This window comes from Dama dama, chromosome 17 (genome assembly GCF_033118175.1).
Source record: "Dama dama isolate Ldn47 chromosome 17, ASM3311817v1, whole genome shotgun sequence".
Lineage (NCBI taxonomy): Eukaryota > Metazoa > Chordata > Mammalia > Artiodactyla > Cervidae > Dama > Dama dama.
This window is the reverse complement of record NC_083697.1, coordinates 58,225,418-58,250,582: the sequence shown is the minus strand read 5'-3', so window position 1 is coordinate 58,250,582 and position 25,165 is coordinate 58,225,418.

Here is a 25,165-nt window from a genome sequence, read left to right as displayed (position 1 = left end):
TCCTTTAGGACTGACTGGTTTGATCTCCTTGCAGTCCAAGGGACTCTCAAGAGTCTTCCCCCAACACCACAGTTCAAAAGCATCAATTCTTTGGCACTCAGCTTTCTTTATGGTCCAACTCTCACATCCATACATGACTACCAGAAAAATCATAGCTTTAACTAGACGGACCTTTGTTGGCAAAGTAATGTCTCTTCTTTTTAATATGGTGTCTAGGTTTGTCATAGCTTTTCTTCCAAGGAGCAAGCATCTTTTAATTTCATGGCTGCAGTCAACATTTGCAGTAATTCTGGAGGCCCCCCCCCCAAAAAAAAAATAAAGTCTGCCACTGTTTCCATTATTTCGCCATCTACTTGCCATAAAGTAATGGGACCAGATGCCATGATCTTAGTTTTCTGAATGTTGAGTTTTAAGTCATCTTTTTCACTGTCCTCCTTCACTTTCATCAAGAGTCTCCTTAGTTCTTTGCTTTCTGCCATAAGGGTGGTGTCATTTGAATTATCTGAGTTTATGATATTTCTCCCAACAATCTTATTTCCAGTTTATGCTTCATCCAGTCCAGTATTTCTCATGATGTATTCTGCATATAAGTTAAATAAGCAGGGTGACAATATACAGCCTTAATATACTCCTTTCCCTATTTGGAACTAGTCTGTTGTTCCATGTCCAGTTTTAACTGTTGCTTCTTGATGTGTATACAGATTTCTCAGGAGGCAGGTCAGGTGGTCTGGTATTCCCATCTCTTTAAGAATTTTCCACAGTTTGTTCCCTAACTGACCTTAGGAAAAATAAACAGAGTGGAATGGGGTTTATGATGAGTAATGTGTGCCCAGGGTCCAAGGAAAGAGATAGCTGTCGGAAGATGAGAATACAAAAAAGTCACACAACCAACTTTGTTAAGAGACTGACCAGAGACTAACTCTAATCTATCCAGTGCTGTAAGCGCCCAGCTCTGTAACCCGAGGCTAACATAGGCTCTAAACTAAGGGTAATCTTAAGGACTCCATTAATTGGACCCCATACGTTTTGACTTTTGGTAAGGTATAGTCATTGAATAACAACTGTAGGATTCTTAAGGGCAGAAGAAAACTTCCCCTGATTCCTCCCTCTCTGCTTCTGTGATTATAAAAAAGATGCTTTCCACCAGAAGTACAGGTTCCACCAAGAAGACTCTTTATGATGACTCTAGATCTCACTTGTCCTTGGTAACATTAAATCTTGTCTTTGCCTTATCAGTGTGAGAGTGGCAATTGTTTTGCTATTGGTAGTCCTTGAGCATCCCAACAACCCTTACTTCGTCTTCTTCTTCCTTTTTTGTTTTTTGTTTCCTTCATCTTGTTCACACATCAGCAACGAATCATGTGATTCGTTGATTCCTCCATCTGACCTACACCATTTCAGACAATCCTATTATTTGTTGCTAATTTGATTTCTGCCAAATGTCTTTTCTTAGGAAGGGGGTTAGTATATGTAGACTTGATGGAGCATAAGGGTCTGTTTGAGAAGAATGTGAAGCAACTATCCCAGGTCTCCTATTTTCTAGAAAGCTGTGTGGGCTTCCTAAGTGGCTCAATGGGTAAAGAATTTGCCTGCAATGCAGGAGATGCAGGTGAGGTAGGTTTGATCCCTGGGTTGGGAACAGCCTCTGGAGGAGGGTATGGCAACCCACTCCAGTGTTCTTGCCTGAAGAATCCCATGGAAGAGGAGCCAGGCGAGCGACAGTCCAAGGCATTGCAAAGAGTCAGACATGACTGATCAACTTAGCACACAAGCACATCGAGGCCTTTAAACCACAACTTTCCTTACTCACTATTCCTTCAGCCATCTCCACCCACTTTTCTTTCTCAGTTTCATTTACTCTTCTCTTAATATTTTATCCTTTGTTATCACTTGTCATAGAGTGTCTATTTCTTCGTAAGATCCTTGGTGTCATTCTGTCTAATGAATATACAATTCTCTAAGGACAGCCTGATGTGGTGGAAGTAGCGTTTATAAGACACATCTTCAAAAGTTGACTTGGCTATTTATTGGCTTTGTGACCTTAATAAATTAATTTTGTGAACCTGCTCTTTTTCCTATATCATGACACCACTGAAAACAATACTGTTTGCCTCACAGAAGACTAAATGAGATAGTAAAAATGAAAATTCTTTAAAACCTCTAGACAATACTTGAGTGTAATGCATTATATTTTTAAATTTTTTTTTTATTGAAAGATAATTGCTTTACTGAATTTTGCTGTTTTCTGTCAAACCTCAACATGAATCAGCCATAGGTATACTTATATCCCCTCCCCTTTGAAGCTACTTCCCATCTCCCTCCCCATCCCACCAACTCTAGGTTGATATAGGGCCCTTGTTTGAGTTTCCTGAGCCATACAACAAATTACCATTGGCTACCTATTTTACATATGGTAATGTAAGTTTCCAGTTGCACTTTTCAGATAGCTCACCCTCTCCTCCACACTCCCTATGTTCGTATGTCTATAATCTATGTCTTTTTCTCCATTGCTGCCCTGTAAATAAATTCTTCACTACCATTATTCTAAATTCCTTATGTATGTATTAGAATACCATATTTATCTTTCTCTTTCTGACTTCACTCTGTATAATAGTTTCTAGGTTTGTGCACATTTGAGTCAGAACTGACTCAAATGCATTCCTTTTATGGCTGAGTAATATTCTTTTGCATATATGTAACAAAACTTCTTTATCCATTCATTTGTCAATGGGCATCTAGGTTGCTTCAATGTTCTAGCTATAGTAAATAGTGTGGCAGTGAAAAATGGGATGCATGTATCTTTTTCAGTTTTGATTTCCTCAAGATATATGTCTAGGAGTGGGATTGCTGGGTCATATGGTGGTTTTATTCCTAGGTTTTTAAGGAATCTCCATACCATCTTCCATAGTGGCTGTATCAATTTACATTCCCACCAACAGTGCAAGAGCGTTCCCTTTACTCCACACTCCCTCCAGCATATATTGTGTGTAGAATTTTTGATCATGGCCATTCTGAACAGTATGAGGTGATAGTTCATTATAGTTTTGATTTGCATTTCTCTAATAATGAGAGATGTTGAGCATCTTTTAATGTGATTGATAAATTCAGTTAAGTCACTCAGTCATGTCCAACTTTTTGCAACCTCATGGACTGCAGCAGGTAAGGCCTCCCTGTCCATCACCAAGTCCCAGAGTTTACTCAAACTCATGTCCATTGAGTTGGTGATGCCATCCAACCGTCACATCCTCTGTCATCCCCTTCTCTACCTGGCTTTAACCTTTCCCATCATTAGGATCTTTTCAAATGAGTCACTTCTTTGCATCAGGTGGCCAAAGTATTGGAGTTTTAGCTTCAACACCAGTCCTTCCAATGAATATTCAGGACTGTTTTCCTTTAGAATGGACTAGATGGATCTCCTTGCAGTCAAAGGGACTCTCAAGAGTCTTCCCAACACCACAGTTCAAAACCATCAATTCTTTGGTGCTCAGGTTTCTTTATAGTCCAATTCTCATAGCCATACATAACTACTGGAAAAACCATAGCCTTGACTAGATTGACCTTTGTTAGCAAACTAATATCTCTGCCTTTTAATATGCTGTCTAGGTTGGTCATAACTTTCCTTCCAAAGAGTAAGCATCTTTTAATTTCATGGCTGCAATCACCATCTGCAGTTATTTTGGAGCCCAAAAAGATAAAGTCAGCCACTGTTTCCCCATCTATTTGCCATGAAGTGATGGGACCGGATGCCATGATCTTAGTTTTCTGAATGTTGAGTTTTAAGCCAACTTTTTCACTCTCCTCTTTCATTTTCATCAAGAGGATGTTTAGTGCTTCTTCACTTTCTGTTATAAGGGTTGTGTCATCTGCATATATGAGGTTATTGATATTTCTCTTGGCAATTTTGATTCCAGTTTGTACTTCCTCCAGCCCAGCATCTCTTATGATGTATTCTGTATACAAGTTAAATAAGCAGGGTGACAACATACAGCCTTGACACATTCCTTTCCCTATTTGGAAAAAGTCTGTTGTTCCATGTTCAGTTCTAATTGTTGCTTCCTGACCTGCATACAGATTTCTCATGAGGCAGGTCAGGTAGTTTGGTATTCCCATCTCTCTCAGAATTTTCCACAGTTTATTGTGATCCACACAATCAAAGGCTTTGGCATAGTCAATAAAGCAGAAGTAGATGTTTTGCTGGAACTCTATGGCTTATTTGATGATCCAGCAGATGTTGGCAATTTGATCTCTGGTTCCTCTGCCTTTTCTAAATCCAGCTTGAACATCTGGAAGTTCATGATTCATATACTGTTGAAGCCTGGCTTGGAGAATTTTGAGCATTACATTAATAGCATGTAAGATGAATGCAATTGTGCAGTAATTTGAACATACTGTGGCATTGCCTTTCTTTGGGATTGGAATGAAACTGACCTTTTCCAGTCCTGTGGCCACTACTGAGTTTTCCAAATTTGCTGACATATTGAGTGCAGCACTTTCACAGCATCATCTTTTAGGATTTGAAATAGCTTAACTGGAATTCCATCACCTCCACTAGCTTTGTTTGTAGTGATGCTTCCTAAGGCCCACTTGACTTCACATTCCAGGATGTCTGGCTCTAGGTGAGTGATCACACCATCATGATTATCTGGGTCATGAAGATCCATGTATTCTTGCCACTTCTTCTTAATATCTTCTGCTTCTGTTAAGTCCATACAATTTCTGTCCTTTATTGAACCTATCTTTGCATGAAATATTCTCTGGTATCTCTAATTTTCTTGAAGAGGTTTCTAGTCTTTCCCATTCTGTTGTTTCCTCTATTTATTTGCATTGATCACCGAGGAAGGCTTTCTTATCTTTCCTTTCTATTCTTTGGAACTCTGCATTCAAATGGTTATATTTTTCCTTTTCTCCTTTCCTTTTTACCTTTTTTCTTTTCACAGCTGTTTGTAAGACCTTCTCAGATAGCCATTTTGCTTTTATGCATTTCATTTTCCTGGGGATGGTCTTGATCCATGTCTCCTGTACAATGTCAGGAATCTCCGTCCATAGTTCATCAGGCACTCTGTCTATCAGATCTAATCCCTTGAATCTATTTCTCACTTCCACTGTATAGTCATAAGGGATTTGATTTAGGTCATACCTGAATGATCTAGTGGTTTTCCCTACTTTCTTCAATTTAAGTCTGAATTTGGCAATAAGGAGTTCATGTGTTTGTTAGCCGTCTCTATGTCTTCTTTGGAGAAATGTCTGTTTAGGTCTTTTTTTCACATTTTGATTGGGTTGTTTATTTTCATGGTATTGAGTTGTATAAATTGCTTATATGTTTTGGAAATTAATCCTTTGTCAGTTGTTTATTTTGCTATTATTTTCTCCCATGCTGAGGGTTGTCTTTTCACCTTTCTTATAGTTTCCTTTGCTGTGCGAAAGCTTTTTAGTTTAACCAGGCCCTACTTGTTTACTTTTGTTTTTATTTCTGTTACTCTAGCAAGTGGGTCATAGAGGATCTTGAGTTGATTTGTGTCATTGAATGTTCTGCCTATGTTTTCCTCTAGGAGTTTTATAGTTTCTGGTCTTACGTTTAGGTCTTTAATCTATTTTGAGTTTATCTTTGGGTATGGTGTTAGGAAGTGCTCTAATTTCATTCTTTTACATGTAGCTGTCCAGTTTTCCCAGCACTATTTATTGAAGAGAATGCCTTTGCCCCATTGTATATTCTATCCTCCTTTGTCAATAATAAGGTACCCATATTTGCATGGGTTTATTTCTGGGATTTATATCTTGTTCCATTGGTCTATATTTCTGTCTTTGTGCCAGTACCATACTGTCTTGATGACTGTAGCTTTGTAGTATAATCTGAGGCCAGGAAGGTTGATTCTTCCACTCTTGTTCCTCAGGACTGCTTTGGCTATTTGGGGTCTTTTGTGTTTCCATATGAACTATGAAATATTTTGTTCTAGTTCTGTGAAAAATGCCATTGGTAATTTGATAGGGATCACTTTGAATCTGTAGATTCCATTTGGTAGTATCATCATTTTCACAGTTCTGATTCTTCTTACCCAAGAACATGGAGAATCTCTTCATCTGTTTATGTCATCTTTGATTTCTTTCATCAGTGTCTTATAATTTTCTGTGTATAGTTCTTTTGTCTCCTTAGGTAAGTTTATGCCTAAATATTTAATTATATTTGTTGCAATGGTGAATGGAATTGATTCCTTAATTTCTCTTCCCAATTTTTCATTGTTGTATATAAAATGCAAGTGATTTTTGTGTATTCATTTTGTATCCTATAACTTTGCTAAATTCACTAATTAGGTCTAGTAATTTTCTGATACTATCTTTAGGGTTTGCTATATATAGTATAATGTCATCTGCAAACAGTGAGAGCTTTACTTCTTCTTTTCCAATCTGGATTTCTTTTCTTTCTTTTTCTTCTCTGATTGCTTCAGCTAGGACTTCCAAAACTATGTGAATAAGAGTGGTGAAAGTGGACATCATTGTCTTATTCCTGCTCTTAGGGGGAATGCTTTCAGTTTTCACCACTGAGAGTAATGTTTGCTGTAGACTTATCATATATGGCCTGTACTATGTTTAGGTAGGTTCCTTCTATGCCCATTTTTTGAAGAGTTTTAATTATAAATGGGTAGTGAATTTTGTCAAAGGCTCTTTCTGAATCTATTGAGATTATCATATGATTTTTATCATTCAGCTTGTTAATATGGTGTATCAAATTGATTGATATGTATATATTGAAGAATTCTTGCATTCCTGGAATAAACCAAACTTCATCATGGTGTATGAGCTTTTTAATGTGTTGCTGAATTCTGTTTGCTAAAATTTTGTTGAGGTTTCTTGCATCTATGTTCATCAATGATATTGGCAGATAGTTGTTTTTTTTTTGTTTTGTTTTTTCTTTTTGTAGTGTTGTCTTTGTCTGGTTTTGGAGTCAGGGTGATGGTGGCCTCATAGAATGAGTTTGAAAGTGTTCTTTTCTCTGTAATTTTTTAAAAGAGTTTTAGAAGGATAGGCATTAACTCTTCTCTAAATGTTTGATAGAATTCTCTTGTGAAGCCATCTAGTAGTCCTGGGCTTTTGTTTTTGGGGAGATTTTTGATCACAGCTTCAATTTCAGTGCTTGTAATTGGGTTGTTAATAATTTCTATTTCTTCCTGGTTCAGTCTTGGAAGATTGAACTTGTCTAAGAATCTGTCCGTTTCATCCAGGTTATCCATTTTGTTGTCAAATAGTTGTTCATGTAATGCATTTTTATTTGATTTGATCATTTGGGGGTCTAAAATGAGCCACTTTGTCATTATTTGCTATTATTTACAAATATTGGAAAACGATGCTTGGATAGTTGTAATAATATTTCATGCTTACTAGTTTGAAATTTAAATAGGTAAACATTGTCCACCAGAAAGAAAGAACAAAGAGAAGTTGCTAAAATTTTGAACAATCCCTTACATAATCAGGATATAGTGACTGGAAAATAATTTTAACCAAAAAAGTAAAATCTAATGTGAATAGTAACATTTAACCTCATTTCCATCTAAATCATATTACATTTCATGTTTAGTCAGCTTCTGATTGATGTCTGTAAATTTTTATATCTTTGTTGCTTTAATAGTTTGGCCAGTCAGTGTTGGAGTCAAGTAGTTCACAGCAACTTATAGAAAGAGGAAAACGCTAAAGATATTGCCAAGATTTTATAGTATGAATTGCAGTAAAATATATGCTTTATCCCTGTTTCTTTAGGAGAGGTCAATTTAGTCCTTGATACATTTCTTAATGTCAGTTTCAGTATGTGAATTCTAAGACAATGAAAAAAGGATGTACTCATTTCTTTTTGCTGAATGCACAAGTCTGCCATGTGAAAATGTATTCCCTTTATATACCTTTGAATAAAATATGACAAGGACTCTATTTATGTCATGCCAGACCTACACAAAACACTGTGGATGGAAAGAAATGTCCTCTGAACTTTCATTCAGTATACTACCATTGATAATCAAATTGCCATCAAAGTAACATTGTAATTCCCATTTACTAAGCCATATTTATTTTAAATAAGAAATGGGTCTGTCCTCTTTCTTTTCTAAGGAGGTATTAGTTTTCCCCATCATATCACAGCCACTCTATTTCCCTGTTTCACCATTTAGTGATACACAATCAAATTGAAAATATCTTCCTGCAGTGTCTCTAACAAAGAAGAAAGGCAACCCTCAACAAGTATCCATTAAAATGCTTCAGCTCAGTGTGACACAAAAAGATCAATTTGAAAGTTGTCTTTTTAAAATGGGAACATCAATTTTAAAATTCCACTAGTGTCTTCTGTAATCGTTAAGAGTATAGCCACAGTTGGTTTAAAAAACAACAACATAGTCTCTAGATAGTTAAAACATTGAGCCAAGTTTCTGGCCAGCATTAGCAAAGCCACTTCGTTGTACTTTAGCAGTATCTTTTTCATATCAATAGCATAGTTTCCGGCCTTGTAACAGGGCAAGTATTCTACTTAGTATTCATCATTTGAAAGAAAGAGTGATAATTAACTGTATCCACTGAGATAGTGCTAATGATATGTGTCATGACCAGGCTGCTGATGTGGAAATACGTGGAACCTAAGACAGTTCTAAAACCCAATTGTGAGCTTTTTTCTTCCTTGGAAACATGTTGAGAAAACCTACAATATAATAGGACTTACTAATTGTTTGATGGAGAATTGTATCTCAGTAATGATTCATTGTTTAAGAAATAGCATTTTGTTCCTTAAAATTTTAACTCTATTTCTGAGAACTGCCCAGTTATCTCTATGCTTTTGATATGTAATGATGTAGCTAGAAAAATTCAAAGCATATAATCATGATAGCATAACATTATTGCTCTAAATTTACTTAAACTATCATTTTGGATGTAGTTATAGGTATACAAGGCTATTTTCACTTTGTTAAATTTTAAAAATAAAATTCAAAGGATATATGACTTTTGAGAAAGATTTGAGATAATGCTGCTATCAGTAATTGAAAACAGTAATTCTTTAAGAAAAAAATACAGTGTGAAATGGAATCTTCAGGCATTCAGAAATGTTCCCATTCATTTATAATCCTCAAAAACTTATAAATAGTTCTTTTTTATGTATTTATTTTTAATAGTTCTTTTTTAATAAACTTTTTTTGGTAGGTAGGTCTATTTTTAATACATAGTTAATTTTAGGACAGTTTTAAATTCATGTCAATATTGACCAGAAAGTACAGAGACTTCCCATATAATAACTCATGGGTAGTCTCCCATATCATAATCATCCTCTACCAGAGTGGTATATTTGTTGTAATTCATGAACCTACATTGACACATAAATATACTTCAAGTCCATAGTTTATATTAAGGTTCACTTTTGGTGTTGCATATTCTATCAGTTCAGTTCAGTTCAGTTCAATCTCTCAGTCATGTCCGACTGTTTATGACCCCATGGACTGCAGCACGCAAGGCTTTCCTGTCCATTACCAACTCCCAGAGACTGCTCAAACTCATATTCTATGGGTTTGGATAGATTTATGATGACAGAAACCCATCATTAGAGTATTTTCATTGCCCCCAAGTCTTCTGTGCTCTATTTATCCTTCTCACCCCACTAACTCCTGGCAGCCGCTGATCTTTTTATTATCTCCATAGTTTTGTCTTTTCTAGAGTAGCCTTTAGTGAGATTCATATACCATGAAGACTTTTCAGATTGGTTTCTTTCAGTTAGCAATATGCATATATATTTCCTCCATGTCTTTTCATGGTTTGATTATGCCTTTCTTTTTAGCATTGAGTAATATTTCACTGCCTGGATGTACCACAGTTTCTCTCTCCATTTACCTACTGAAAGGCATCTTGGTTGGTTCCATTTTTGATGATTATGAATAAATCTGCTATAAATATCTATGTACAGGTTTCTGTGTGGACATAATTTAGATACCAGTGACTGTATTTGCTGAATTGTATGGTAAGAGTATGTTTAATTTTGTAAAATACCTCCAGACTGTTTTCCAAAATGACAGTGCCATTTTGCATTCCGCTTAGCAAGTCCCTCTATCTGTGAGTCTCTTTCTTGTTATATTCACAAGTATGTTTTATTTTTTTAGATCCCCTTAGTAAGTGGTATCACATAGTATCTGTCTTTGACTTATTTCACTTAGTAAAGTGCACTCCAAGCCCATCCATATTGCTGTAGATGGCATTTAAGTAATATTCCTTTGTGATATCTATATATATAGCCATATATCTATATATAATATAGATATATTATATTATATATCTATAATATTCCTTTGTGATGTCTATATATATAGCCACACCATTTTATCCATTCATTTATTGATGGACACAGGTTTCTTCCATATTTTGGCAATTATGAATAATACTTCAGTGAACATTGGGGTACATGTATTTTTTTTTTAAGTTAGTGTTTTGGGATTTTTTTGAATGTATACCCAGGAGTGAAGTTGCTGGGTCATATGGTAGTTTATTTTTAGCTTTTTGAGAAACCTGATATACAGGGGAGTGATTCCTAAATGCTGAGAGAAACAGTACTACAATCCCTTAACATGTCATGCATGGGTATTGCAATATTATATTTAGGATATGGGGTACTTGATGTGTGTGCTATACGCTCAGTCACTCAATCATGTCCAGTTCTTTGCAACATTTTGAATGGTAGCCCAACAGGCTCCTCTGTCCATGTGATTTCTTAGGCAAGAGTACTGGGGTGGGTTGCCACTTCCTCCTGAAGGTGATCTTCCTGAACTAAGGATCAAACCTGTATCTCCTGTGTCTAATCCATTGCAGGCAGATTCTTTACCACTCAACCATTGGGAAGCCAAAGGTACTTGGCATCTATTGGATTAATATTTGCACCCAAGACCTCTGCTGAAATTTTGAGAGACTGTGAGATCACATTAAATGTCATGATGTGATAAGGATTCCAGGGTGTTATTTTCCTTGCCTCTTCCCTCTCTCACTCACAATCAGAATGTTTAAAAATAAGATTTTTTAATTTGAATCTCTCATGAAAACTGCAAATTTTTATGCACTTGCAGGATACCTTAAAAATCTATTATAAAATTATAGAGTCTCTATTCTATTATCTTCACATCTGGAATATGTCTGGTCACAAAGTCAAGTGGTCATTTATGTAGGTGAGGGTGTTATTTTTTTGTTGTTGTTTACGACGATAAAAATAGATCATTCAGTTCAGTTCAGTTCATTTGCTCAGTCGTGTCTGTCTCTTTGCAGCCCCATGGACTGCAGCATGCCAGGCCTCTCTGTTCATCACCAACTTCTGGAGTTTACTCAAACTCATGTCCTTTGAGTCAGTGATGCCATCCAACCATCACATCCTCTGTCGTCCCCTTCTTCTCCCACCTTCAATCTTCCCCAGCATCAGGGTCTTTTCAAATGAGTCAACTCTTCACACCAGGTGGCCAAAGTACTGGGGTTTCAGCTTCAACATCAGTCCTTCCAATGAATATTCAGGACTGATTTCCTTTAGGATGGACTGGTTGGATCTCCTTGCAGTCCAAGGGACTCTCAAGAGTCTTCTCCAACACCACAGTTTAAAAGCATCAATTCTTAGGTGCTCAGTTTTCTTTCTAGTCCAATTCTCACATCCATACATGACCACTGGAAAAACCATAACCTTAATTAGACAGACCTTTGTTGACAAAGTAATGACTCTGCTTTTTAATATGGTGTCTAGGTTGGTCATAACTTTCCTTCCAGGGAATAAGTGTCTTTTAATTTCACCACTGGAGTCACCATCTACAGTGATTTTGGAGTCCCCCCCCTCAAAATTAAGTCTGCCACTGTTTCCACTGTTTATCACACACTAATAAAGTAAAGCTGAAAATCCTCCAAGCCAGAATTCAACAATATGTGAACCGTGAGCATCCAGATGTTCAAGCTGATTTTAGAAAAGGCACAGGAACCATAGATCAAATTGCCAACCTCCACTAGATCATCGAAAAAAGCAAGAAAGTTCCAAAAAAATTCTATTTTTGCCTTATTGAATATGCCAAAGCCTTTGACTGTGTGGATCACAATAAACTGTGGAAAATTATGAGAGACATGGGAATACCAAACCGCCTGACCTGCCTCTTGAGATATCTGTCAACAGGTCAAGAAGCAACAGTTAGAACTGGACATGCAACAACAGACTGGTTCCAAAGAGGAAAAGGAGTACGTCAAGGTTGTGTATTGTCACCCTGCTTATTTAACTTACATGCAGAGTACATCACGTGAAATGCCAGACTGGATGAAACACAACTGGAATCAAGATTGCTGGAGGAAATATCAATAACCTTAGATATGCAGATGACACCACCCTTATGGCAGAAAGTGAAGAAGAACTAAAGAATCTCTTGATGAAAGTGAAAGAGGAGAGTGAAATACTTGGCTTAAAGTTGAACATTCAGAAAACTAAGATCATGACATCCAGTCCCATCACTTCATGGCAAATAGATGGATAAAATAGATCATTACTTTTTATAATAGTCTAGTTACAAAGGTTTTGTGAGTTTTGTGATATTATTAACTGTGTTGCAAGAAAAGGAAAATAGTCCTCTTCAAATTATATATGAATTTGGTATTACTTTTTATTTTACATTAAGAGTAATGAATGCCTTAAATCTCTAGTGTCTCTTCCACTATCTAGAACATAGAAGTCATACTGTAAGTGATAATTCAATGTCAAAAACTAGAGAGAGTGGAGTTCTCCTTTTGTCAAAGTAGAAGTCTGTGAGGATTCTAATGGAAGAAGAAACCTATAAGATTAGTTTAAGTTCTTAGCTGATGAGAAATGAACAAACCTAAGGAGGTTCTATCTGGATCTGGAAAGGCAGTGCCAAATTTATTGCCATATAAAATAACTTTTATGTTTAATAAACTGATTGAGAGTTATATTTTCATAATAAGCCATGTAGTCAAGAGTGTGTGGGATTTTACTAGACTCCCTGGTGTGAGTATATGTTACATGCTATTGACTACCCACCAACCTCAAAAACAGCAGGATTCTGTCTAATATGTCATTTTTCTGTCCCTTACTAAATAAATATCCTCTCTCTGCAGAAAATTTATGAAAACAGAAAAATAAATACAAAAATATAATCAAAACAATAATTTTAATAAATATATTAATATTTAATCTAATTAGATATATTAAATAAATGGGTCAATATCAATAAAATTATAAATATATAATATTGTATCTTTTTGCCTTTTCATACTGTTCATGGGGTTCTCAAGGCAAGAATGCTAAAGTGCTTTGCCATTCCCTTCTTCAGTGGCCCATGTTTTGTCAGAACTCTCCACCATGACCCATCCATCTTGGGTGGGCCTACATGACATGGCTCATGGTTTCACTGAGTTAGACAAGGCTGTGATAGATGTGATCAGTTTAGTTAGTTTTCTGTGGTTGTGGTTTTCACTCTGTCTGCCCTCTGATGGATGAGAGTAAGAGGCTTGTGGAAGCTTCCTGGTGGAGGGACTTGCTGTGGGTAAAACTGGGTCTTGCTCTGGTGAACAGGGTCATGCTTGTAAATCTTCAATCCAATTTTCTGTTGATGGGTGGGCTGTGTTCCTCCCTGTAGTTTGGCCTGAAGCCAATGGTGATCTCCTTCAAAAAGAGTCGTGCCAGCATGCCTTGGCTTACAGGACTATTGTAGTCAGTACCCCTGACCCGTGGCAGGCCACTGTCAACCCACACTCTGCTAGAGACTCCCAGACACACACAGGCAAGTCTGGCTCAGTCTCTCACGGGGTCACTGCTCCTATCTCCTGGGTCCTGGTGCACACAAGCTTTTGTTGTGCCCTCCAAAAGTCTTTTTCCTTGAGGGTGCTCAGTCCTTTTGCTGGATCTCCTGGTTGGGAAACCTGTTGTGGGCCCTAGAAGTTTTGCAAAAGTGTGAGGACTTCTTTGGTAGAATTTTTCTCCAGTTTGTGGGTCATTTCTTGGACTTCCCTGATAGCTCAGCTGGTAAAGAATCTGCCTGCAATGCAGGAGACCCCAGTTTTATTCCTGGGTTGGAAAGATCTGCTGGAGAAGGCATAGGCTACCCACTCCAGTATTCTTGGGCTTCCCTTGTGGCTTAGTTGGTGAAGAATCTTCCTGCAATATGGGAGACCTGGGTTCGATCCCTGGGTTGGGAAGATCCCCTGGAGAAGGGAAATGCTATTCACTCTAGTATTCTGGCCTGGAGAATTCCATGGACTGTATAGTCCATGGGGTCGCAAAGAGTTGGACATGACTGAATGACTTTCACTTTGTGGGTCTTCTGCTCAGTGGCTCTATAATGGGGCTAATGGTGACCTCTTCCAAGATAGGGTATTAAAAAGCAGAGATATTACTTTGCTGACAAAGTTTTGTTTAGTCAAAGCTATGGTTTTTCCAGTAGTCATGTATGGATGTGAGAGTTGGACCATAAAGAAGGCTGAGCACCAAAGAACTGATGCTTTTGAACTATGGTTTTGGAGAAGACTCTTGAGAGTCCCTTGGACTGCAAGGAGATCAAGCCAGTCAATCTTAAAGGAAATCCTGAATATTCATTGGAAGGACTGATACTGAAGCTGAAGCTCCAACACTTTGGCTACCTGATGCCAAGAGCTGACTCAGTAGAAAAGACCCTAATGTTGGGAAAGATTGGAGGCAGGAAGAGAAGGGGATGACAGAGGATGAGATGGTTGGATGGCATCACTGACTCAATGGACAAGAATTTGAGCAAGCTCCAAGAGATGGTAAAGGATGGAAACCTGACATGCTGCAGTTCATGGGGTCACAAGAATCGGACATGACTGAGTGACTGAACAACAAAATAATATTATATATATTTTCAAGTATATGTATTTCATATATGTATAACTATATATGAAGATGGTTTTATATTTTATTCTTTGGTTATTGTGTCAATTATACCAGTAACAACAATTATAATTAAAGCTTAACAATTCCATTATTCTGGCCTGGACTGTTTTGAGAACATTATATAGAGGAACTGACTTAACATCCATGGAAAATCAAGGAATGAGACATAATATAATGCAACCAAGGTGCATATGTTCCTTGTACAAGGTGAAATCGTTTATAAGTGGTAGGGCAGGATTTGAATTTTGCGAACTTGACTTTAAAGATGATTCTCTTACACACCATACAGTACTGTCTCTCTGAAACCATATTAAAATTTACAAACCAAAAATTAAATTCCATAATTTTAAGGCCATAAAGTAACAGTGAACATTTCCAAATACATGGTAAATTTCTTAGTTTGTGTGTTCCATATGGACTCTTTAAGACCACTGGAAGTGAAAGTCAAACTGTCAGTCACCAGTGGTGTCTGACACTTTGCAACCCTATGGATGTAGCCTGCCAGGCTTCTCTCTTCATGGGCTTCTCCAGGCAAGAATACTGGAGTGGGTTGCCCTTCCCTTCTCCTTCTCCAGGGGGTCTTCCCAACCCAGGGATCGAAGCTGGATCTCCCACATTGCAGGCAGATTCTTTACTGTCTGAGCCACAGGGAAGCCATGGTTCAGTGGTAAAAATCCTCCTTCCAGTGCAGGAAATGTAAGAGACGTGGGTTCGATCCCCTGGAGAAGGAAATGGCAACCCGCTTCAGTATTCTTGATGGGAAAATTTCATGGACAGAGGAAGCTGGTGGGTTACTGCTCATGGTGTCACAAAGAGTCAGATATGACTGAGCCACTGAATACAGCACGAACAATATCACTGAACTTTCCTTATATGAAGACAAGAAATGTAAATAGTGTAACATAGACATATTTCTCTGTAAGAAATGTTACTGCTTTTAAAATAGCAAATGGAAAGCAAAAAAAAAAAAAAAGAGAGAGAGAGAGAGAGAGAGATTTTAGCCATTGAAAGACATTCTTAAAATACATGGTCATTTTAAAGCAGATTGCATATGGAGTTATGTTTACGAAGAAAATTGTCTTAGGTTCAATAAATCTACAAGGAAATATGGCAGTAGATATATCTTTTAAATCTGAAGTAGTCCTTAAGTTATGCAGATGCCTTGAAGAAAAATAGAATTAGTTTTATTATATAATTAGCTTGTTCTGTTTTCCTGACACAGCTAAGAAAAATTCCTGTAGCCTTTATAAAAATACAATCAGAGCTTTAGAAAAGGCCAGAACTGCAGGCACTTCATATCTCCTTTTGGGGCAAGGGCATCATATTTGAGGATTTCCCAGGTAGCACTAGCAGTAAATAATCCACCTGCCAATGCAAGAGACCTAAAAGACACATGTTCAGTCCCTGGGTTGGGAAGATCTCCTGGAGCTGGATATGGTACTCCACTCCAGTATTCTTGCCTGGAGAATCCCACGGACAGAGGAGCCTGGCAGGCTACAGTCCATAGGGTTACAGATCATTAGACACTACTGAAGAGACCAAGCACACATGATATTTGAGTGGGAATAGCCACAGAGAATCTTAGAGACATGGGTTCTCATGCTTATCATGCTTCTGAGAAATAGCTTCACTAAATTTTTTAGACTCCAGTTTCCTCATTTAGACAACAAAAACAATGAACAATTTCATCTCTATGTATACTTCCAACTTAAATATTCTGAAATCAACAAAATGTCTGAGATAATTAAAAAGACATTAAAGAGCACACTTTCAAAGTTTATAAGAATCCTGGCTATACCTAGTTGGGCATGGATGACATTTTATCTCTTCAGTTTCTCACAGCTCATCAACATAGGAAGACCTGCAAATATTAATCACTCTAATGTTAAGAAACTTGTTCTAACTTCTTAATTTCTTTGTTATAGCAGATTTTAAGAGAAGAAGATGATTCTTAAAAATATATTCTAACATTAAATAGAAATGACAGGTAACTTTATAAGATGTGAATTGAGGTTAATTAGCTTATTGGTTTCCTTACAGCATATCATTTACTTAAAAGTGTTTGGTGTCCTGTCAGGATATATAAAGCTTTGCTCTAGTTCACAATTTTATTTTAATTTTAACACTGGTATAAAGTGTGAAGTTGTTTGCAGATGCCTGGGGACTTAAGGAATTGAAGACAAAAATTCTCCAGATTACAGTAAAGGAAATTGTGTTCTAAATTTTCTAGAGTGATACTTTTGGTGTATCATTTTCTGTGTATCACTGTGTATGACTTTATTGACTATGCCAAAGCCTTTGACTGTGTGGACTGCAACAAACTCTGGAAAATTCTTAAAGAGATGGGAATACCAGACCAGCTGACCTGCCTCTTGAAAAATCTGTAAACAGGTTGGGAAGCAACAGTTAGAACTGGAGATGAAACAGACTGATTTCAAATCAGGAAAGGGGTACATCAAGGCTGCATACTGTCACCCTGCTTATTTAACTTGTATGCAGAGTACATCATGAGAAACGCTGGGCTGGATGAAGGACATGCTGGAATCAAGATTGCTGGAAGAAATACCAATAATCTCAGATATGCAAATGACACCCCACTTGTGGCAAAAAGCAAAGAACTAAAGAGTCTCCTGATGAAAGTGAAAGAAGAGAGTGGAAAAGCTGGCTTAAAACTCAACATTCAGAAAACTAAGATCATGTCATCTGGTCCCATCACTTCATGGCAAATAGATGGGGAAACAATGGAAATACTGACAGACTTTAATTTGGGAGGCTCAAAAATCACTTCAAATGGTGAGTGCAGCCATGAAATTAAAAGATGCTTGCTCCTTGGAAGAAAAGCTATGACCAAAGCTAGACAGCACATTAAAAAGCAAAGACATCACTTTGCCAACAAAGGTCCATCTAGTCAAAGCTATGGTTTTTCCAATAGTCATGTATGGATGTGATAGTTGGACTATAAAGAAAGCTGTGTGCCAAAGAATTGATGCTTTTGAACTGTGGTGCTGGAGAAGACTCTTGAGAGTCCCTTGGACTTCAAGGAGATCCAACCAGTCCATCCTAAGGAAATCAGTCCTGAATATCCATTAGAAGGACTGATGCTGATGCTGAAGCTGAAACTCCAATACTTTTGCCACCTTGATGTGAAGAACTGACTTATTATAAAAAGACCCTGATGCTGGGAAAGATTGAAGGCAGGAGGAGAAGGAGATGACAGAGGATAAGATTGTTGGATGGCATCACTGACTCAATGGACATGGGTTTGAGTAAACCTGGGAGTGGGTGATGGACAGGGAGGCCTTTGCAGTCCATGGGGTTGCAAAGAGTCCAATATGACTGAGTGACTGAACTTAACTTTTTGTGTATCCTAGCTAAGAACATCACTTCTAAACACATGCTATAATTTGTTTATTTCTGTTTCACAACTGGAAAAATTAGGATGATATCCCAATTCTTTGATTCATAGATATAGAAACTGTGTGCTCAGTCAGTCAGTCATAGCCAACTTTTTGCAACCCCATGGACTATCAGCCACTAGGCTCCTCTGTCCATGGGATTATCCAAGCAGGAATACTGGAGTGGGTTGCTGTTTCCTTCTCCAGGGGATCTTCCTAACCCAGGGATCAAACCCACATCTCCTGAGTTTCCTGCCTCAGCAGGTGGATTTTTTACCACTGAGCCACCAGGGAAGCCCCTTATATAGAACAGTATTGTCCTATAAAACTGTCTAGAATAATGGGGATATTCTATGTATGTTTTGTCAAATACTCTAGCTAATAATCACTTCAAATTTGGCTAATATCACTAAGAAACAATACATAAAATCATTTGTCTTAATTAATTTGAATTTAAACTTAATGACCCTGTGTGGTTAGTAACTGCTGTATTGGACAGTGCCGTTTCGAAATAAGCAGTCACTGCATGTTCTATTTTAAGCAATGGGATGCATAGCAGTGGTGAAGAAAGCTGGATGTTCCAGTAGGAAAACTGAGGCAAGCATATTTAGACCAGTGCTGTTGTAAAGGCGGTAAAAAAATACATATGGCTAAACTCTTGAGTGAGGGCGTGTGTAGTGTCTCTCTTTCTTAGCTAATTTTTTTGCATTGCTTATATACTGCCTAATATAGGGCTAGAACACAAAAATATTTCTAAATAAAGTTTAAACAGGGAACTTCTCTGGTTTCCCAGAGGTTAAGAATCTGCCTTGCACTTCCGAGGATGCAGGTTCAATACCAGGTCAAGTACCAAGATCGTACATGCTGCAAAGCAGCTAAGCACACGGGCTCTGGCTACAGAAGCCCGTATGCTCTAGAGCCCACGTGACACAACTAGAAAGCCTGCTTGCCACAAATACTGAAGCAGTGCTCCACACCTAGAGTTGGTGCTCCACAATGAAAGATCGCTCATGATGCAATGAAGATCCCCGTATGCTGTAGCTAAGACCTGATGCAGCCAAATAAATAAATAAATAAATATTTAAAAAGAATAAATGGGGGAATATTAATTGTTGTTGTTATTCAGTTGCTCAGTCATGTCTGACTCTTTCTGATTCCATTGGCTGCAGCATGCCTGGCTTCTCTGTTCTCCACCATCTCCCAGAGTTTGCTCAAACTCATGTCCATTGAGTCAGTAATGCCATCCAACCATCTCATCCTCTGTCATCTCCTTCTCCTCCTGCCTCCAATCTTTCCCAACATCAGGTCTTTTCTAATGAGTCAGCTCTTGGCATCAGATGGCCACAGTATTGGAGCTTCAGGTTCAGCATCAGTCCTTCCAATGATTATTCAGGGTTGATTTCCTTTAGGATGGACTGGTTTGATGTCCTTACCATCCAAGGGGCTCTCAAGAGTCTTCTCTAACACCACAGTTCAAAAGCATTAGTTCTTTGGCATTCAACTTTCTTTATGGTCCAGCTCTCGCATCCATTCATGACTACTGAAAAAACCATAAATTTGACACTACAGACCTTTGTCAGCAAAGTACTACCTCTGTGTTTTAATATGCTATCTGGTTTGTCATAGCTTTGATGGGGGGAATATTCATTAAGTAAGTGATGAAATAATTTACCTTAAGTGAAAAAGTGTCTTTGGCAACAGGAGAAAAAAATCAGTTTAATACATTTTTTTCCTATGGAAAGAGAACCTTATCAGTGTCAGAATAGAATAAAACAGACAAAGAAAAGATAAATATAAAATGGGAAAAATGAAATTAAAATGTGAATGATGCATATGGTCTTGAGCAGGAACAGAGATGACCTGAATAGAAAGTGTCTAGTGAGAAATTTCCATCAGGAGAGGCTCAGACAGAAGATTTGAGTAAAGGATACTCAAGTTAATAGGAAAAAATGTTTTCATGTAAGGTGAGTATTTATGATGCTTTTCATCCTGAAATTCACTAAAATGAATCCAAATATTGTACGCATGTGTAAGTATGTGAGTCAGTTACCTGTGTTGTTTTTATGCCTTTATATTTGTTCTCTTTCTTTTCACTAGATTCATTCCTACACACACCTATTCACACAAACCTTACCCATAAAAGCAGAGGGAGATTCAGATAAATGGCAAGAAAGAGGGGCAAAATATAGTGCTTCTAATGTGTATGTATAAAAATATTTATATATGAAAATACATACATGTTAGGTAGAATATTTGTGACAGAATAACACATTATAGATATGAGAACTGAGACTGACTACTGGGGCAGCAGATATATTTTTTCCTAAAATGTCCAACATCTTTCATTAATTTTGGTCTAAATTCTACTCTACTAGCATTTATAGTAGTTTGGTGTTGTTGCTGCCTTCCAGTTTCATAATAGAACATATACATATATGCATATAAATATATCTTCCCACATATTTTCCACATATTCTATCTGCCTTCTAGTTTCATGCAGAATATATGTGTGTGCATACACAAATATATGCATATATAATACTTAGGGCTTCCCAGGTGGCACTAGACGGTGCAGGAGACGTGAGAGACATGGTTTCAATCCCTGGATTAGGAAGATCCCTGGAGGAAGCTTGTTTTTTTTCTGAGGTTATTGATAATTCTCCTGAAAATCTTGATTCCTGCTTGTGCTTCCTCCAGTCCAGCATTTCCCATGATGTACTCTGCATATAAGTTAAACAAGAGGGTGACAGTATACAGCCTTGACGTACTCCTTTTCCTATTTGGAACCAGTCTGTTGCTCCATGTCCAGTTCTAACTGTTGCTTCCTGACCTGCATACAGGTTTCGCAGGAGGCAGGTCAGGTGGTCTGGTGTTCCCATCTCTTTCAGAATTTTCCACAGTTTGTTGTGATCCACAATCAAAGGCTTTACCAAAGTCAATGAAGCAGAAGTAGATGGAGGGGGATATGGCAACCCATTTCAGTATTTTTGACTGGAGTATCCCATGGACAGAGGAGTCTGGTGGGCTACAGTCCATGGGTTCACAAAGAGTTGGATATGACTGAGGAAACTTAACAGGCATGCATATAATATATACGTATAATGTATATTATTAAATTAAAAGGCAGATATTATATATATATACACACACATATATTCTAACATGAATAGAAAGAAACTTGAAGATAGCAACTATAATACTGAACATAAGTACAAATATAGTAGAATTTAGACTAAAATTAAGGAATTTACATATTAGAAAATACTGAAATTCACCTTCTCAGAGATTAGGCTCAGTGTTGATTCATCATTTGAAATTAAATGAGAGAGATCCTCTAGTAAGGATCTTTCTGCTTTACTTCCATGATGCATTTATGTCCCATAGACTATCCTTGAAATTAGACAGGGAACCTACCTTTCCCCATAATCCAAGTAATGTCCATTTACTTTCATATGGAGAATGTGAAGATAAACAACAACAAAAAAAAACTAATTGTAATTTAAAGAAGGCTGAGCACCAAAGAATTGATGCTTTCGAGCCGTGGTGCTGGAGAAGACTCTTGAGAGTCCCTTGGACTTTGCAAGGACATCAAACCAGTCCATCCTAAAGGAAATCAATCCTGAATATTCACTGGAAGGAGTGATGAATGAAGTTGAAGCTCCAATACTTTGGCTATCTGATGCCAAGAGCCGACTTATTAGAAAAGACCCTGATTTTGGGAAAGATAGAAGGCAGGAGGAGAAGGGGATGACAGAGGACAAGATAGTTTGATGGCATCACTGACTCACTCAATGGACATGAGTTTGAGCAAGCTCTGGTAGAATGAAAGACAGGGAAGCCTGTCATGTTGCAGTCCATGGGGTCTCAAAGAGTCAGACACAACTTAGTGGTTGAACAACAACAAATCTATTTAAAATCTGTTGCCAAATAAATAGTGCATTCTACAATTCTAAGCATGGGCTATAGAGATTATAACTTACTCTTTTATTTAGATCCACAGAGATGTTAGCTGTTATGCAATTGCTTTTTACGGAACATGGAAAATGTTGGAATAAAATTCTATCTGACACAAATGAAAATTCATTGCATTGCGCTCTACTGTCTACTATGTATTCATGAGTTTATTATCTTCAGGGTAAATTTCATACGCATGTAACGTTCTCAGCAATACTTTCTGCATTAAATTGGGAAATAAAATATAGGTATATCTGAGGGCATGCATCATCTCCTTGTTAAACACAAATTTTGAGGAATTTAATAAAAGCAATTTATTCTCTTCAGGACAAAACTGGATCATTAAAAATTGCCAATTATTTCATATGTGTCTGACATTTTTTATTTATTTAAAAATTCCCTTCCCCTAGATATAAACCCACACTTTCTTTACCAGTCATCAACAGATCTGAAAGGCATGGATCATGATATCTGTAACTTCATTTTCTATCCCTTGCATAAAGTCCATTTGGAATCCTTCATGTTTGTTGCCCTTGTTCTTCCTCTGTGAGGTTGCATTTATGATATATGCTTTTCTAACCTTATTACCCCTCCTTCCTCAGCCTAATCTTGTTAGAATCACTTAGCTGTCTCTAGCAGAGCATACATTTTGCAACCTCTGCCTTCAACGTTCATTATATCCTGCTCTAATCTAGTTAGACATATCCTGTTATGCAAAATTTCCCTATTAGTCACCCACCACCAGCTTTGATGATTTCCTTTTTCTAACACTGTGTTATATTCACATATATACAGTTATCTCCTCCAGTGTCCATAAGAACCTTGAGGGTCTTATTGATATAAACCTGATATAAAGACTTGCACATAATATAAATCAAAAACATATTGTGAAATAATGAAAGATATGGGTATATTTCTACCATAAAATCATTTGGAAGATCTTTCTAAACTAGTATTGATCCCTGCCTGACCCCAGATGAGTTTAAAAAGCTCATCACTTCCTATGTGTGGGGAAAAATTGTCTTGCTCCTATGGGATGAGATGACTTTTAGGAGAGAAATCATTCACAATGTCACAGAATCTGTACCATAAGCAAATGAATAGTTGCATTACACACCAAAAGAGATGAATATGCATTCAGCGTCCTAGCTAACTTGTCTGAACTTGTAACTTGCATTTACAAGGACATCGTTAGAGTGTGTCATATAGCATGCTTTTTACATGTGCAGAATTATACCAAACCCACTCAGAAAATGTTTTAAAGCTACAACAACAGTGGCAAGATGAATGTGGAAATCCTTAAACACAAAAGGAAATGGTAAATTGACTCTATACATTCTTCAATCATATCTAAGCTACTTTAAGTTTGTGATTTCTATTCTTGACAGGTAGTCTAGTTTATCCTTGCTGAGCCAAGATAATAATTATTAATATTTTAAAAAATTTACTCTCTCCAACATAGAAGGAATTTCAAAATATTCTATATCTTTTGTTTAAAGTAGATAGAGATTTTAAATTGCTATTTTTCCATATCTTCCTACATAGTCACACAATGGAAATCACTTGCCTTTCCTCTGTCTTACACTTAACAGGATTCCCTGGTAGCTTAAAAGGTAAAGAGACTGCCTGCAATGTGGAAGACCAGGTTCAAACCCTGGGCCGGGATGATTCCCTGGAGAAGGAAGTGGCAACCCACTCCAGTATTCTTGCCTGGAAAATCCCATGGATGGAGGAGCCACGGGGTCACAAAGAATTGGACACGATTGAGTGACTTTACATGTTGTTGTTGTTGTTGTACACTTAATTTTACTGTGAGTAGAAAATATAACAATCTTCCATTACTCATAAGGCATTTGTTCTTTTGTGAGGTCTTTTTAACTACCTTCCAAGTAAGTAAGCATTCTAGAAAGTGCTAAACTTTGCCCTCTCTTCATGGGACAAGGCTAAACCCAAAGAGAAAATGAACAGCATGAGAGTTCTTTTTATGCTGTATAAGATCTACAAAAAGTAATTCCAAACAACTAAAAAACAAATGTTAATTTTCAACTTAAAATATACAATATTATTGCAGCTGAAAAGAAATCAAAACACTCAGACATTTAAAGGGAGAGCATATGTATACAAATTCAATGGAAAACAATTTGAATAAAGGAATGTTGCTTGCATGATCTCAAATCTAGAAATTTATCTTGTATATTACATGCACAGAATATAATAAAAAAATGTGTAAAAATAGTTTATTACCAGAGCTCTCAGCTTGGTGTTATTTTATTACTGCAAATATGAATATTTAGAACCACACAGATAAATAGAAATAAACAGTTGATTAAATTACATGCTTGAAGTACCATGAAGGGGTATTGGTTAATAAGAGTGCATATTCTGAGACTGGTGGTAAGTTATGTATTCCTTTGTGTTTCACTTTCCTAAAATGAGTACAATAATAATAGTACCTACCTCTGTCATTTGTTGTTGGTATTACTGGGTTAACATATGTTAATTTGGGGGAAAATACCTGGCATGTAATAAGCACTGCATCATTGTTAACTTTGGTTTTGTAGCCAAATACATTAATTTGGTAAAAAACATAATAAGCTGGAAAGGTTTTCTGAGGAAAGGGATTACATATTATCTGCTCCTATCTTAAACCAGACAATCACCTTTATATATCTAGCTCCCTTCATTCAGAACCGAAAACTCACTGATGAAAAACATTGGATGAAAATAAGTATTCACCATATTGATTTCAATAATAGGTGATCTGTAAATGGAGAAAATAGAAGAATATCTATCTCCATATTCTGATATATAGATATTTTAAAAACATCAGTCAAGCGCAAGGTCCTTTGGCTCATCTTTAATATTTTCTGCAGCATTCCCAGCTGATTGATTTCTTCTAGAATAAACCTGCTACAAAAAAAAAATG